General features: G+C 41.5%; 1 protein-coding gene across 1 annotated transcript in view; it reads right to left on the bottom strand.

Moving 5' to 3' along the window:
* The window catches only part of CYSLTR1 (cysteinyl leukotriene receptor 1), an 86039-nt gene that overhangs the window by 24835 nt on the left and 45809 nt on the right, over positions 1 to 15395 (bottom strand). The gene's annotated exons all lie outside the window — the stretch shown is intronic.

Here is a 15395-nt window from a genome sequence, read left to right as displayed (position 1 = left end):
TTTTGTGCCAGTCCCTCCCTCTCAGCCCAAACTATCGCACAAGGTTGTAGACAAAAATAGGAGAAGGAAGTTCTGCGTGTGCAGCTTTGAATTCCTGAACAACCAAAAAAAAAGCAAAATATAAATCTCACAGAGAATGTCCAGGAGTAAAAAAAAATGCTTAGCTGCTTAATGACTCCACGTGAGTTTTGTGCATCCTGGCAACTGGATTGATTCAGCGAAAGACGGTTCAAGTTAAAGATAGATTCGTTTGTTGCATGAATCCAGCCGGAAAATGGTGATTATTTACAGGCAAAAACTCAGAAACCCTTCAAATTCTTTAATACATAAAAAAAGAAATCTGATGCATCAGATCCTAACCTTCCTGATGGGTATTTCCAGGGAAGGTAAGCGATGTCATGCGTGTCGCGACATCATTATGTGAAATGATGTAAAATGTGTGGTTTTGCATTTATAATGCATTCAAAAACCATCCTGATGCATCCAACAGTGATGCATCAAATGCTTGTATCCATCGTTCTTCGTTCTCCTCCCTTCTCCTAGAATTCCTTCAGAAGGCGAAAGAACAAAGAGGAGCTGCGTGAAGGGATATAAAAGGGGAGTCTCTCTATAAGACCCCTGGCTTAGAAGTCCCTAAGTCCTAATTTCATCAATAAGCGATATAATGTGTAGATTCAGACAGAAAATCTAATGTATAATTGGGTCTTGTTGGACTTTCTAGTGTCTTGCCCACTCATTAAAAACGCTCTGATCTGAAATGAGCCTTCTCTTTGCATAGCAGTATTAACAATCTTCCAATACTTGAGGGGCTGCCACAAAGAAGAATTCTATTCTCCAAGGCGCTTTGAAGGCAGGACAAGAAGCAACGGATGGAAACTCATCCAGGAGAGACGCATCCTAGAACTAAGGAGAGATTTCCTGAGAGTGAGAACAATTAATCAGTGGAATGACTTGCCTCCAGAAGCTGTGAGCGCTCCAACACTAGAGGTTTTTAAGAAGAGACTGGACAATAACTTGGTAGAGGGTTTCCTGTTTGAGCAGGGGGTTGGACTAGAAGACCTCCGAGGTCCCTTCCAGCTCGATTATTGTTATATTGCCAGGCCATCATGAGGCCTCTACAAATCCAAGACAACGAACTAGACAGGTTATGCCGCTCAAATTGTGCTATATATAATCTTAGAGGAAACCTGAGTTGATTGTTTTGAAGCATTTCCTTCACAGCTGAAGGGTGGGGCAGCTTCTCATTCGTGGAAACTGCTATTTTATCTTCCCCCCCCCACCCTCCTTTCTCTTTTCAAAACATCAGGCATCACGGCACCTTGGTTTTCTTTCTTTTTCAAAGAATGCCTGCCTTGTTTTCCCCTGTTCTAACATGACAACGGAAAAAGTGAGAAGGGGATCCGGCTGCAGCCCAATTTTGGCACTGACCCTTCTTAGCAAGCTGTAGAGCCGAAGTCCTCTCCAAGAATTAGACAAAGCAAGAAGTTTTGCAAGTGGCTTGGACTTTCTTTCTTTCTTTCTTTCTTTCTTTCTTTCTTTCTTTCTTTCTTTCTTTCTTTCTTTCTTTCTTTCTTTCTTTCTTTCTTTCTTTCTTTCTTTCTTTCTTTCTTTCTTTCTTTCTTTCTTTCTTTCTTTCTTTCTTTCTTTCTTTCTTTCTTTCTTTCCTTCTTTCCTTCTTTCCTTCTTTCTTTCCTTCTTGGGTTCTTCTCCTTCTTCTTATCTGACTCATCCTCAACATCAAAGGATTATTCCCTGAGATATCTGTTTTATTACTCTTGTGAGTACCGATCCAAGAATAATGTTATAAACCTGTCTGAAATCTCACACCATTGGGCCATCTCATAAAATGTCAGTTGCACACTTCAGAGAGTTCTGTTAATTCCTGAAATTATTTGTCTGTTTCTTTACTTCATCGCTTTATCCCCGATTGCCTGAGTGGATTCCAAGCAACTTCCAATAAACCCTCCAAAGAAAATAAACATCAGAGCCAAAAGCCGAAACAAAATTACAATAAAACTTTAATCTATCAATTAAAAATTAACTACATCAGCCATGAAACATAGGCCAAAAGGCAGAGGTGGGAAAAGACAGATTTTTGCAGGGTTTTTTTTTTAAAAAAGCTAAGAAGTTTGATATAGGCTGCTAGATCTCAGGGGGCAAATAACTTTACAATGCACAATAGAACTCTAACTAAATCCAATCAGGAATGGCTCCCTTACCTAAGACATATTCCACAGCAAGGCGAGCTAACGTGTTTAGATTGTGGATTTTGAAGAAAAGAGGGAAGTTGGTCACAGATCTCTCAGCGGCTTTTGATACCATCGACCATGGTATCCTACTGTGGCGTCTCAGGGGGTTGGGAGTGGGAGGCACCGTTTTACGGTGGTTCTCCTCCTATCTCCTGGGCCGCTCGCAGTCGGTGTTGACGGGAGGGCAGAGATCTGCCCCGAGGCCTCTCGTTTGTGGAGTTCCTCAGGGGTCAGTTCTCTCGCCCCTCCTGTTCAACATCTATATGAAGCCGCTGGGCGAGATCATTCGTGGTTTTGGGGTGGGGTATCATCAGTATGCTGATGATACCCAACTTTTTTTCTCCACCCCGAACCAACCCAGTGATGCCCTCACCGTGATGTCCCGTTGCCTGGAGGCGGTCCGGGTTTGGATGGGGAGAAACAGGCTTCGTCTCAATCCTGCCAAGACTGAGTGGCTGTGCATACCGGCATCTCGGGTTGACCAAGTTATTCCATCGTTAACAATGGGGGGTGAGGTGTTACCCCCCGTTGATAGGGCTCGCAACTTGGGTGTCCTCCTGGATTCACGGCTCAGTTTTGATGATCATATAGGAGCCGTGACCAGGGGGGCTTTTGCCCAGGTTCGCCTGGTGCGCCAGTTGCAACCCTATCTGGACCGAGATGCCCTACGCACAGTCACTCATGTGCTTGTGACCTCCCGTTTAGACTACTGCAACGCTCTCTACATGGGGCTGCCCTTGAGGACCACTCGGAGGCTTCAAGTGGTGCAAAATGCAGCCGCGCGAGTTGTGATGGGAGTTTCCCGTTACTCCCATGTAACACCTCTGCTCCGCGAGCTGCATTGGCTTCCAGTTGCCCTCCGGGTGAGATTCAAGGTGCTGGTGATGACCTATAAAGCCCTCTATGGCTTGGGTCCAGGATATTTGAGGGAACACCTGCTGCCGGCATCAAGTTCCCTTCGTCCAGTGCGCTCCCACAGGGTCTTCTCAGGGTGCTGCCGGTCAAAGAATGCCGGCGGATGACACCCAGGGGGAGGGCCTTCTCTGTGGGGGTGCCTGCCCTCTGGAACCAGCTGCCCGTGGAGCTGAGGACTGCCCCCGACCTTCGATCATTCCGCCGAGACCTGAAGACCTGGCTCTTCGAGCTTTCCGGCTCAGGCTGAGTTTTAATTGGGGTTTTAACTGGGGTTTTACATGTTGCAGGGACTTAGTTTAATCTTTTTAAATTGGTCTTAATTTTTGTATAGATGTTTTATATACCCTGTAAACCGCCCTGAGTCCTTCGGGAAAGGGCGGTATATAAATTCAATAAAATTCAAAAAATTCAAATTCAGAACAAATGACTCAAATAAATGTAAGCAATAAAGCTTAAAGCCCAATATGAATACCTAGGTAGTAGCTTCTTAGGAGAAAACTAGCAATAGAAAGGAGAAGAGTGTGCCAATGAACACTTCTTTCTCACTGTGTATTTTTTCATTGTACTATTATCTTCCTTGTTTCTTGCTTCTCTTTTTTGATCTTTTATATTAGTACAATGTTTAGGCAATAATGAAGCTAAAATTAACCCATTTCACACAACTGAAGCAGCTGCAGAAAAGGTCTACTGCCTGGATCTTGAGGAAGCAGGGATCCGACACCTCCCGGTCCTGGTTTAATTCCAAAAGACGGGCAGACCCTATATGGAGAAGACAGTCTGGAAGGAAATCTGGGTCAAAGCCATGTAAGATTTCCTAAATAATAGCTAGCACTTTGAATTCTGCTGGGAAATACATAGCCAGCTAATGCAGTACCCAGAATGCACTGCAAAATTGTAGTAACTGTTGTGTCTTACCCATTAATAACCTAGAGGTTGCATTCTGCACTAAATGAAGTTTTTGAATCATTATTAAAGGCAGCTTCGAGAACATAGTGCAATAGCCTAACCTCCACAATGAAGGAGTGGACTGAAAAAATGATGGAATTGGCAGAGATGGCAAAGCTGACTACATGAATTAGGGACAAGAATGTAAATAGTTTTGCAGTTATTTGGAAACTGTTTCTGGACTTTTTCCATGAAAGAGGGGGGGGGGAATGAAACTTTGGGTTTTCATAATTAAGTGGTTATTGTTATAGAAATGGCCGGCATTGTTGACTAGTGGCATGGCTAAAAAGTTGATATTTTAACTTTACAATGAATTTGTATATATGCAAAAAGTCACTTTTTGTTTCTTTCTCATTTCTTCTTCCCCTTCCCTCATTTATTCCCCTGTTCCCTTTTCTTTCCCGTTTGTCCATTATTTTTATCTTTATTTGTATTTTATATTTTAAAAAATATTTAAATGCACGCACAAGCACGCACTGCAATGTAGGCCAGACTGAAAACTAGGGGAACAACACTGAGCGAAAACTCTTTTTCAAACATCTTTAGAAGATGTTAACGTTGTCACCTGAACCCTAGTGAAACTTGACAGTGTCATGAAATTTGGATCCACAGATTATTTCATCGGGGGTCCTGTGTGTAATGTATTGGGCCTGTTTTACTTGAACTGTTTCCAAGTGTCTTTGAATGCTGCTTGAGATTGCTTAATCAGGGAGTCTGTGTAACGGTCGCAGGCTGCCCAGACATGCAGTCTCCAGGACGACCATTGGTTGGCTCTAGGGCGGGAATTGGTTCCTTCAAACCTATTGATCGCCACCTAGTGGCCAGCAGTATAAGTAGCTGCATAGAAGCCTTGGTTACTAGTTCGGTTCCTGTTATTCAATAAAGAAATGTTCCTGTTTGAACTCTCTCGTCTCGCCTCCTGCTTGCAAGAAACCCAGTACACAACACTGTGGATGCCAGCTGATCCCTCATTGTTGTTTGGAGCCCATTGGTACAGTTTTGCTGGTCCTGATACATCTGGGTATTACCCTCCAAACAGGTGGAGTTTGGGGAAAACTGCGATGGAAGCTAAATCTCAGCTGGGCTCCAGAACACATCTGCAAAACCAGGTTTGTGCACGAAGATGAAGGTTCACAGTCAGTCTCTCAATTTACCAGTGCTGTGTTCTGAGCTGACTCTAATACGAGAAGGATAACAACTCTCAAGTTTATCTTACAAGGAAAAGAATAGAGTTGCTTCACAGAGAGATGCACGGAAAGTAAGCAATAAATAAATAATAGAGTAAAACTGTAGGACTTGCAGGGGGGAAAAAGCAGCCTTCGTTTTAATGGGGAAAGATATAGAAATGCATTAGGTGTGATTCTTGATACAAGAACTGGAATGCTATAAATAGAATCTCCCCCCCCCCCCAGATTGTTTAAGGATGATACAGTATCACATTCTAAAAACCAGCTTTTCTCACCCATGCTAAGACTTTCCTCAGAGGAAACACCCTATTAATAGTTTTCCTTTTGCTTATGTCCAATTTTCTGTTTTTAACATAGAGAATTTTCTTCCCCCCTTGCTCCTGTGAAACTGATTTACTGTCAGGACTGAATCGTGGCGATATGAGTCAACACTGACTTGAAGGCACAAATATCTCCATCAACATATGCAAAGATTACCAATTTGGATAGTACTATTGTAGACCCCAGGAAACATGGCTCAGTAGTCAAAGATGCTGAGCTTATCGGCTAGAAAGCTGACAGTCCTGGTTTGAGACCTGAGCACCATGCAATAGGGTGAGCTCCTGTTCTTCGCTCCAGCTCCTGCCCGCCTAGCAGTTTGAAAGCATGCAAATGCGAGTAGATTAATAGGTACCACTTTGGTGGGAAAGTAACAGTATTCCGTGTGCCTTTGGCATATTGCCATGCTGGCCACATGACCATGGAAGCATCTTCAGACAACGCTGGCTTCCTCGGTCAAGAAACGGAGATGAGTACCATGCCCTAAATCAGACAGGGAACCTTTATTGTAGACCACAACTTAGGAAGAACACGGGAACAACCAAAGGCATCAAAACCAATGATAGCTGCTCTTGAACGGAGGACAGTTGAGAAAATTCAACTGTGAGGATTGATGTGGGAGTTGCACCTTGAAGACATACTGTGAGGAGGGGAAGTCAAGGGATTCCCTAGAAAGAGCAGCCACTGCCTATTCATTATACAGATGCACAAGAGTCCTTTTCAACTACAATTTCAATTCTAAGCTAAGGAAGACATGGGCCGGTCACTTCTAAAGCTTTGCACTTTCCAGTTCAGCCAGTGGACAAGCCAACCCACCTAATTAAAAAAGGAAAGGAAACAAGGTTGCAGAAGTCCAGGTTCCTTTGTCCTTTGCAGTTAAAAGAGACCGAAACTGACAAAGAGATGGACGACCAGATGGATGGTCACCCAAGAAACTGGCAGAACTCATTGAACTAAGAACTAAGGAGAAATTTCCTGACAGTGAGAACAATCAACCAGTCAAATGGCTTGTCTTCGGGTGTTGTGGGTGTACCACCACTAGAGGTTTTCAAGAAGAGATTGGACATCCATTTGTCTGGAATGGTATAGGGCAGGGGTCTTCAAACTTGGCCCTTTCATGACTTGTGGACTTCAACTCCCAGAATTCCTCAGCCAGCGTGCCTGGCTGAGGAATTCTGGGAGTTGAAGTCCACAAGTCATAAAAGAGCCAAGTTTGAAGACCCCTGGTATAGGGTTTCCTGCTTGAGCAGAGGGTTGGACTACAAGACCTCCAAGGTCCCTTTCAACTGTCATGATGATGATGAAGTAATTATATAGCACGGAGCATATCATTTCAGGCCCACTTCGTCATTGTATATCAATGCCTCCTACAGTGCCTACAGACCCAATGTCTGCAGGTGGAATATGAGGGAACACATCTTAAACCTTCTTTGGGCAGACTCATGTGTTCAAGAAGACTAAGGTACAACTGGAGTGATACAGACATGTGCTTGAGAATAGACTACTGGGCTGTCCTTACACCAGGGCAAGGAATTTGTGTGGATTTTCCCCAGATACTTTTGGGACAACCAACTTGTCTCAAGCCCAATTTGGCTCACAGGATTATTGTTGTGTGGAAAATGGAACTGGAAGAGGAGGTTTTATGTATATGATATTTTGCTCCTGTAGGATAGGCAGGGAAGATATTGGAATAAGAATAAATATAACTTTATTCATTTCACGAGAGGTAGGTAGGTCTGTCCTGTTTAGGAAACTAAACTAGGCACAGCTCAAATTCCTGTGGCACCTTAAAAGCTAATCCATTTATTATATGTTATGCTGGATCACCTGGAGAGAGGTGAAAATGTCTCTAGAACGCTTCCATGGATCAGGGGTCCATATTTTTGCTACATCTTCTCTTGTCTGTTTTTCACACCTTTCCCCAAATGTAATATGTTTATGTCATGAAAATTCAGTGGATCCAGGGGTTTGTTTTTTAAAAAAAATTCTTTAAATGTTTTGCTTAATTCCAAAATTGTTAAGGACATGGAATACTGATGGGGGCAAAAATAGTCATTCAGGAAAAGTGGAAACGTGAGAAAATTAGGTTTTACAACTATCCATGCCAGTTTTCTAGGTGACGGTAGTTATGTTTGGCATCAACCCTAAGAGATCGCCCTAAGTTAGATATGACAGCATAAGGAAAAACTTTAATAGGCTAAAAATATTTTTTTCAATACACAATTTTGGCTTTTTATTTCTGTTTACTTTAACGGCATCTAGATGTCACACGACATCTGAAAGGGATGCTTGAGAAATTTAGCATTCTCTCAACTGATGATCTTAATTAATCCCTTAACTTTTATTTCGGTGAATTTGTTGCTATGCTTTTATGGTGAATCACCCTGAAAGTTGCTGCAGAAGTACGCCAATTAATATGCAGTGAAAACTATATCTCTGGAATGCCACAAAAGACTAATTAACTGCATCTGCTACATTAAAATATTTACTCAGACAACTCATCTTTATGTTTTGCAAAGAGAGTTCCCTCCCTCTCACAAAGTGGCTACACAGAGACCTGAAATTTAGGCAACTTGAAAGCATTTGGAAAATGTAAACTTAAAAATTCTAAATGGAACAAATCGTCTCAGAGCATCAAACACAAACGTCTTTAGTCCTAGACTACTAATAGAGTCTAGGAGTTGCCTATTGGGGAGATGGGTGTCATATAAAAGTATTTAATAAATAAAATTAGGCAGAAAGGGCATCTGGTTAGACATAAAAAGGTAGTCAGTTATTACTGGAAAATAATGGCTTACGTATGATGAAAGAAGCTGAAAACAACGATGACATTCCATTCATCCACTCATTAATCAATCCACTCATTCACTCACTCATCCATCCATCCATCCATCCATCCATCCATCCATCCATCCATCCATCTATTCACCCATCCATCTATTCACCCATCCATCTATTCACCCATCCATCTATTCACCCATCTACCCATCCACCCATCCATAGATCCATCATCCACCCACCCACCCACTCACCCATCCATCCATCCATCCATCCATCCGCCCACCCACCCATTTTGATTTTCATCTTGATAGGGTTATAAGACTAATCAATTATCCATCCAGTCAGAAATCATTTGTAATGCTCTTTGTGGGAATTTCTTGCCTTACATGCCAAGTTAACCTGTTTAGCTTTGCTGTGATTATATTTCCCAGTTTAGGGACAAGGTGTCAGAAGAAGATGTTGTTCTCCTTTCAAAGGCAGAAGGACTTGGGAAGACCACAGATGGAACACAATCCTTCCATGGGCATTTGCCAGAATATGGGAGATCTTGGAATCAGGGAGAGAATAAGACTCCCACCGCATTCAGACATTCAGCTAGGAGATTGGAAAAGCAATTATACTACCATTTGCACATTGCTGTCTCCATTTTTTGATAAGCAGAAGCCCACCCAGATGGTATGAAGCAATGAACTCCTTTCCAAAGTAATCTTAACTGAGCTTTCACCTCATGAAATTATTCTTAACTCATCCAGTGCAAGATAAGTGGACAGTCTTTACATTTTTGGAACTAAGAAATGCAAGTATCTCTTTCGCGATTGAGAACCTAGTTTGGATGCCTCAAAGAAAACTATTTTGTGTTTCTTGGCCTTGAGATGACAAAGTGAAATCTTGGAATATTTTTTTTAATCCTGAAAATCAGCTTTACAGGAAACCTCTCAACTGCTAAACCTATGCCACCTGCAATAAATGAGCAAATGCCAAATGTTTGGAGAGGAAAGAATGGAAGCAATACCAAGATACATGCTTTGGAAAAAAATATTTTTTTAAAAAAAAAATCTGTTGCTGTTCCTTATTGGAAAAGTCAGGAAGTTTAGCAGGAAATTTCAGCCCCTCTGGAGTCTCATCAGCCTCGTTTGTTCTCCAGAATGCTTTTCCTCTTCTGTGTCCTCTTGGTGATTGTTCTCACAAAGACTTTTCTTTCCCCTTTTGGTACAGACTGTTTTCATTCTTGATTGTATGGCTGTTCGTCATGGGACAGAGCACGGCTCACCTTAACATGACAGCTGAACTTATCTCTTCGGAAGGGATCTGAACTTGCTTTTTATTCTTTTCCTTCCTCTGCTTCGGGAGCCCTGGTTTACCACTATTGCTCAGCAGTTAAAGATGTTGAGTTGTCCACTGGAAAGCTGACGGGCCTGGTATGAGACCTGAGCGCCACGCAGTGGGGAGAGCTCCCGTTCCTTACCCCAGCTCCTGCCACCTAGCAGTTCAAAAGTGTGCAAAGGCAAGTAGATTAATAGGTACCACTCTGGTTGGGAAGGTAACAGCGTTCCTGTGAGGCTCCAGGGAAACCAGGAGATTCAGGCAGTTCAAATGAGTATAAAGATTTATTGCAAGCTTAAGTTCTTTACAAGAATCTGACCAACTGGCCGTTAAGGGAAATGACCAGGAGATAAGAGATGCATTCAAGGTGGGCTGGATTTGGATCTCTTGCAGGTGCTCAGGGACTCATGACTTATGATGCATTTGACCCCTCCCTCAAACTCAACATGGTCATCTCCTACAGTGCCATGTGCCTCAGCATATGACCACAGAAATGTCTTCAGACAACACTGGCTCCCTCAGCTAAGAAACAGAGATGAGTGCCACTCATGAAACGTCTGCAAGAAAACAACCAAGTTCAGAGAGCAGCAAGGACCCTACAGTCCTCCTCCTCCTCCTCCTCCTCCTATTGCTGTATTGTCTTTTATCTATTTTACCCTGGGATTAAATCCTGTATTTTCTTTTGGTTTTTCATTTTGATTTGGTCATAAGACATAACCAATTATCCATCCATCCATCCATCCATCCATCTCCTTTTTAAAACTTCCAGAGATGAAGAACGCATGTTAAGGCATGTTAACGCATGTTCTACTATTGTCACAGTCTCATCGACAAGAAGCTTTTGCTTATGGGCTCTGGAAGACTCCATGGCTTCACCTTCTGTTGAAGGAAGCTTCTGTTGAAGCTTTTCCTTCTGCTGAAACAAGTGCTTATGACCCACCCCAGTCACAAAGGATCCTGGGCAGTGTGCAAGGAGGAAACTCAAATCAATTTAGCTAAGGAAAAGCATAATAACGAAAGCTAAGTCCCAAGATGAAAATAAAATCCAACCCAAAGCTCAACCACTCATTTGGGGCCAAAAGCTCACTGCAATAATGATAATTTCACTACTTACAGAATCTCAATTAGGTGGAAGCCACAAATACTGTTCTCTGGAGGAGAGCATTCTGCAAAGCACCCATGGGGATGATTTTTCTCCCAAAACACACTGCTGCTGCTGCTACTCGCTCTCTTGGCTGCATGCTTCATTTATGGGGTGTCACTACAACTGAATTAAGGAAGAGAGGGGACTGATCCCATGATAGGTACATAGGCCAATCTACCAAACAGCAGTACCTGGAAAGGAAGAACCAAACTTCTCACAGCCAGCATGACAATTGCACTTGAGCAACTTATTTCCTAGTATAAGCAGTGAGACATCAATGTATGTGAATATATTAGCACATAGGTAAAGGTAAAGGTTCCCCCGCACATGCGTGCTAGTCGTTTCCGACTCTAGGGGCCGGTGCTCATCTCCGTTTCAAAGCCGAAGAGCCAGCGGTTGTCCGAGGACGCCTCCGTGGTCATGTGGCCGGCATGACTAGACGCCAAAGGCGCACGGAACGCTGTTACCTTCCCACCGTAGTGGTCCCTATTTTTCTATTTGCATTTTTACGTGCTTTCGAACTGCTAGGTTGGCAGAAGCTGAGACGAGTAACAGGCGCTCACTCTGCTACGCGGCACTCGGGATTCGACCCGCCAAACTGCTGACCTTCTGATCGACAAGCTCAGCGTCCTAACCCACTGAGCCACCGCATCCCTCTATATTAGCACATATTTATCAGCTATTACAGCACAATGATGAAAAGATTGCTAACGTCTATTTTAAGATAATGCCACCAAGACACTCCCAGAGAAGGTCACTGATATCTCATCCAGATGAGCTATGCATCCCATTTTCCAAAAGACCTTTCATACCTAGGCTCATAAGAAAAAAGAGGAAAAAACAAGAAAAGAAAAAGAAAAAGAAAGAGGAGGAGGAGGAGAAGAAGAAGGAAGAGGAGGAGGAGGAGGAGAAAGAGGAGGAAGAAAGGACACTTTGAAGCTGGCCATCAGCAAAGAAACTATTAGTCCATGGGAAATCAATCAAATTATAGTTTTCCTCACTAGAATTTATATCTAGTTAAATTACAGCATCATTACATAAATGTTGTCACATAAATCACTCCTTTTATAGGAATGGGAGAGATGCATTCCTAGTCACAATCATTAGAGTCTAAAAGTATCTTTCCATGGTAGTTAATCTAGCTTCTTTGATCTTTCCAAAGAGAGACAATCTTAATTAACATTTAACCTTTCTTTTTATTTCCATCCCCTTCTCCTCCTTTCTCTTCTCCCCAGCATCTCCAATTTCAGCCTTAGGTTCACATGCACGTGCAATTTCTGTGGGAACACAATTTGCTTATGACGCTATTTAGGTCATGTTGACCAAAGGGTCATCCCTCTAAAAAAGTTACATGCAAAATTTCCAATCACTGCATCGGAAGCAGCCAGCTGCAAAGCCTATTACACAAGTATTTTGCATCATAACCAATGTTACTGTTCCCAGCCTTCCAAGTTACCACAATTTTCCCAAATGGAGTTGCTATGGCCCTTTTATTCTAGAAGTAGTAGTAGTAGTAGAAGTAGTAAAAAAACTATTACAGTAAATAAACCGGTGACATCACCATCAGAAACTAGAAAACATAGCATGATTTGAAGAGAGATGGATAAGGATTTCTCCCCTATAAATTTGCTTCTTTGTTCAACACTAAGCACATTTAGCTTTATGAATAAGATAAACCAAGTATCAAGAGTTTAAATTGCTATGCATTAAAAACTCTTCAGTCAACAAATCATGTTCTTCTATCATCACCATTCCATTTCTCTGCTTTTCATCATTTTTTTCCCCCAGCGCTTTGGACCAGTCAATACTTTTGAGTTCTGCAGCCTTCTCTCTATAAAATATACGTGTCATGGTTCTGACAGATGAAACTCTTCAAAGAACTTTGAGGCATTGTTTACCTTAAAGAATCTTTATTCCAGTAGCATAACTTCGGCACTTACATAGTCAAAGCCAAAATCTGAATTCCACTCCCCTGAGCACATAGTATCAAAGCACAATTCCCTTTTATACACACACACACACACACACACATGCACAAACATATATATACATACATATATATATGTATGTATATGGCACTGAGCTATAAATTTTTATATATAAATTCATATATATATAATTTTTTATAGGATTAGGAATAGGGTGGGGGTTGGGGTTGGGGTTAGGGTTAGGATTTTTTAAAATAACATTCGTAATATTTAGCAAACAGCATGTTGTCTGGGTTCATGTATTTTTAAAAAACCAAATAGTAATTATCATAAACAATATGTTAATTAATCGCCCAATAATCTTATTAGTATATATTCAGTGTTACATATCACATTCCTTTCTCTCTAACTCGTTTTTCTAGCCATTGATAAAAAATATCCCATGTTCTAAAGAGAAAGAAGAGAATCTTCTTTCTCTTTTATCTTTAAAGTCAATCTATCCATTTCTGCACACTCTAAAATGTTCTTAATTAGTTCTTCTTCAGTTGGTAAATTTTCATTTTTTCCAATATAGGGCAAATACAATTCTTGCTGCAGTTAGTATATGTAAAATTAAATATATACAGTCTTTCTCATAATTTGCTCCTATTTATTCCTAACAAAAGTAATTTAAAATCTATTTGTTTTTTAGTCATTTTCTCCAACCATAAGTGTATTTTTGACCAAAATCTTATAGCTTTAGGGCATGTCCACCAGATATGGTAATAGGTACTTGGCTTTTGTTTGCATTTCCAACACTTGTTTGAAGTATTTTTAAAGATTTTCGCTAATCTCACTGATGTTAAATGCCATCTGTAAAACATTTTGTATAAGTTTTCTTTATGTGCCACTGCTTTCATTAATTTAGCATTTATCTCCCATAACCTTTGCCTGTTTTCTAATTCTAGCTCAGTGCCTTTTCTAAACCCATCAAATGTAGTGTACAGTATTTACAGGATCATAGACAGGTAGGGTTGGAAGGGACCACGTGTGTCATGTAGTCCATCTTTATGACACTTGTGGGAAACCACTTTTAAAACAAACCCCAGTGCAACCTAGTGCTGAATTGTCCTACACAGAATGGTGTGCAAAAAGGAAGGATATGTCCAAGAAGCAGTGTAGAAATAATTTCGAATCAGAGGTTAGGAAACTGAAAAAGCAAGATATTTGTATACAGCCAGAAATGGAAAAGAACCAAGACACTACCTTTTTCTAACTTGACCAGTGACTGTTTTGAAGAGAATATTTATAGCTCATGATTGGACTGTGGGCTCCTTGTTGCTCTCTGAGCTTGGTTGTTTTCTTGCAGACATTTCATTATCAAGCTAGGTAACATCTTCAGGGCTAGAAGGGAGTGGGGTTTGCTCTCTGGTTTTATATAGAAGATAAACAGTTCTAATCAGTGGTGGGATTCAGATATGCGAACAACCGGTTCTCTGTCTGGATGCCATTTCCGGAAAGTCCATTCTGGGCCTGGGCATCAAAAAATTAGCTACCGGTTCTGCCGAACTGGTGCAAACTGGCTGAATCCCATCACTGGTTCCAACAGCCCCTTATATATAAGCAGAGTGCAAAGGCCACTTCCTTCTAGCCCTGATGAGGTTACCTAGTTTGTGTAATGAAGTATCTGCGGGAAAATAACCAAGCTCAGAAAGCATCAAGAACTTCACAGTTCTTCGACCCTGGGCTACAGATATTTTTTTGTTGGAACCACATGTAAATCTCTTGGCAATTTTCAATAGAGGGAGAAAATAGACAACGGGAAGCTTCCCAGTCACATTAATTAAGTTTATGTCGTGAAATCCCTGAGAAACCTCTCTTTCGGGAGAAATCTCAGTTCCAAAGAACTGATCTCCAGTACCTTGAAAAGGGAATAGGGGGAATCTCCCCTTAGATTCCTTGACCCAAAGTGAGATCTGTTAAAACAATACAAAGAAATAGTCAGAACTACAAATTTGGAAAAAGGGTAAGTTGATTTTCTTAGATTGGAACTGATTACAGAGAAGCAAAAGACGGGCTTGGAGATGGTGAGAACATTTCTCTGCTTTCATTGGAAGATGAGATTTAAGGACAGTCATGAAACTTGGCACTCATTCCTTGGGATCTTCACCAAATCACAATACAACACCACAGAACTGGAACCCTTCTTCTCCCTTCTGCCTAATTTGAGGGCATCATGCTTCAAAACGATTGCCACAAAGAAGTCATAAAATCAGGTTCATGGCCATCATAACACACAGCCATAAGAGTAGGCTTCATTACAGTTGTATGTTGAGGACTGCCTGTTTATGAAGCCTGGGGAAATGAGGAGAATCAGGCAGTTCAAATGAATATAAAGATTTATTGCAAGCTTAAACTCTCTATAAGAATCTGAAATTGGAGGTAGATAAGAATTACAGGAATTCAAGATGGGCTGGTCTTAGATCTCCTGTGGGCACACAGGGACTCATAACTAATGATGCCTTTGACCCCTCCCTCGGGCTCAGCCTGGTCATCTCCTACAATAAAGTCTATTTGGCTATTCAATCATTGAAACTGCTAGATGTTAACTCAATGAGATTGTAAA

The sequence above is a fragment of the Vipera berus genome, assembly GCF_964194415.1.
Source record: "Vipera berus genome assembly, chromosome: 11".
Classification (NCBI taxonomy): Eukaryota; Metazoa; Chordata; class Lepidosauria; order Squamata; family Viperidae; genus Vipera; species Vipera berus.
This window is presented reverse-complemented; position numbering and strand designations above follow the sequence as displayed.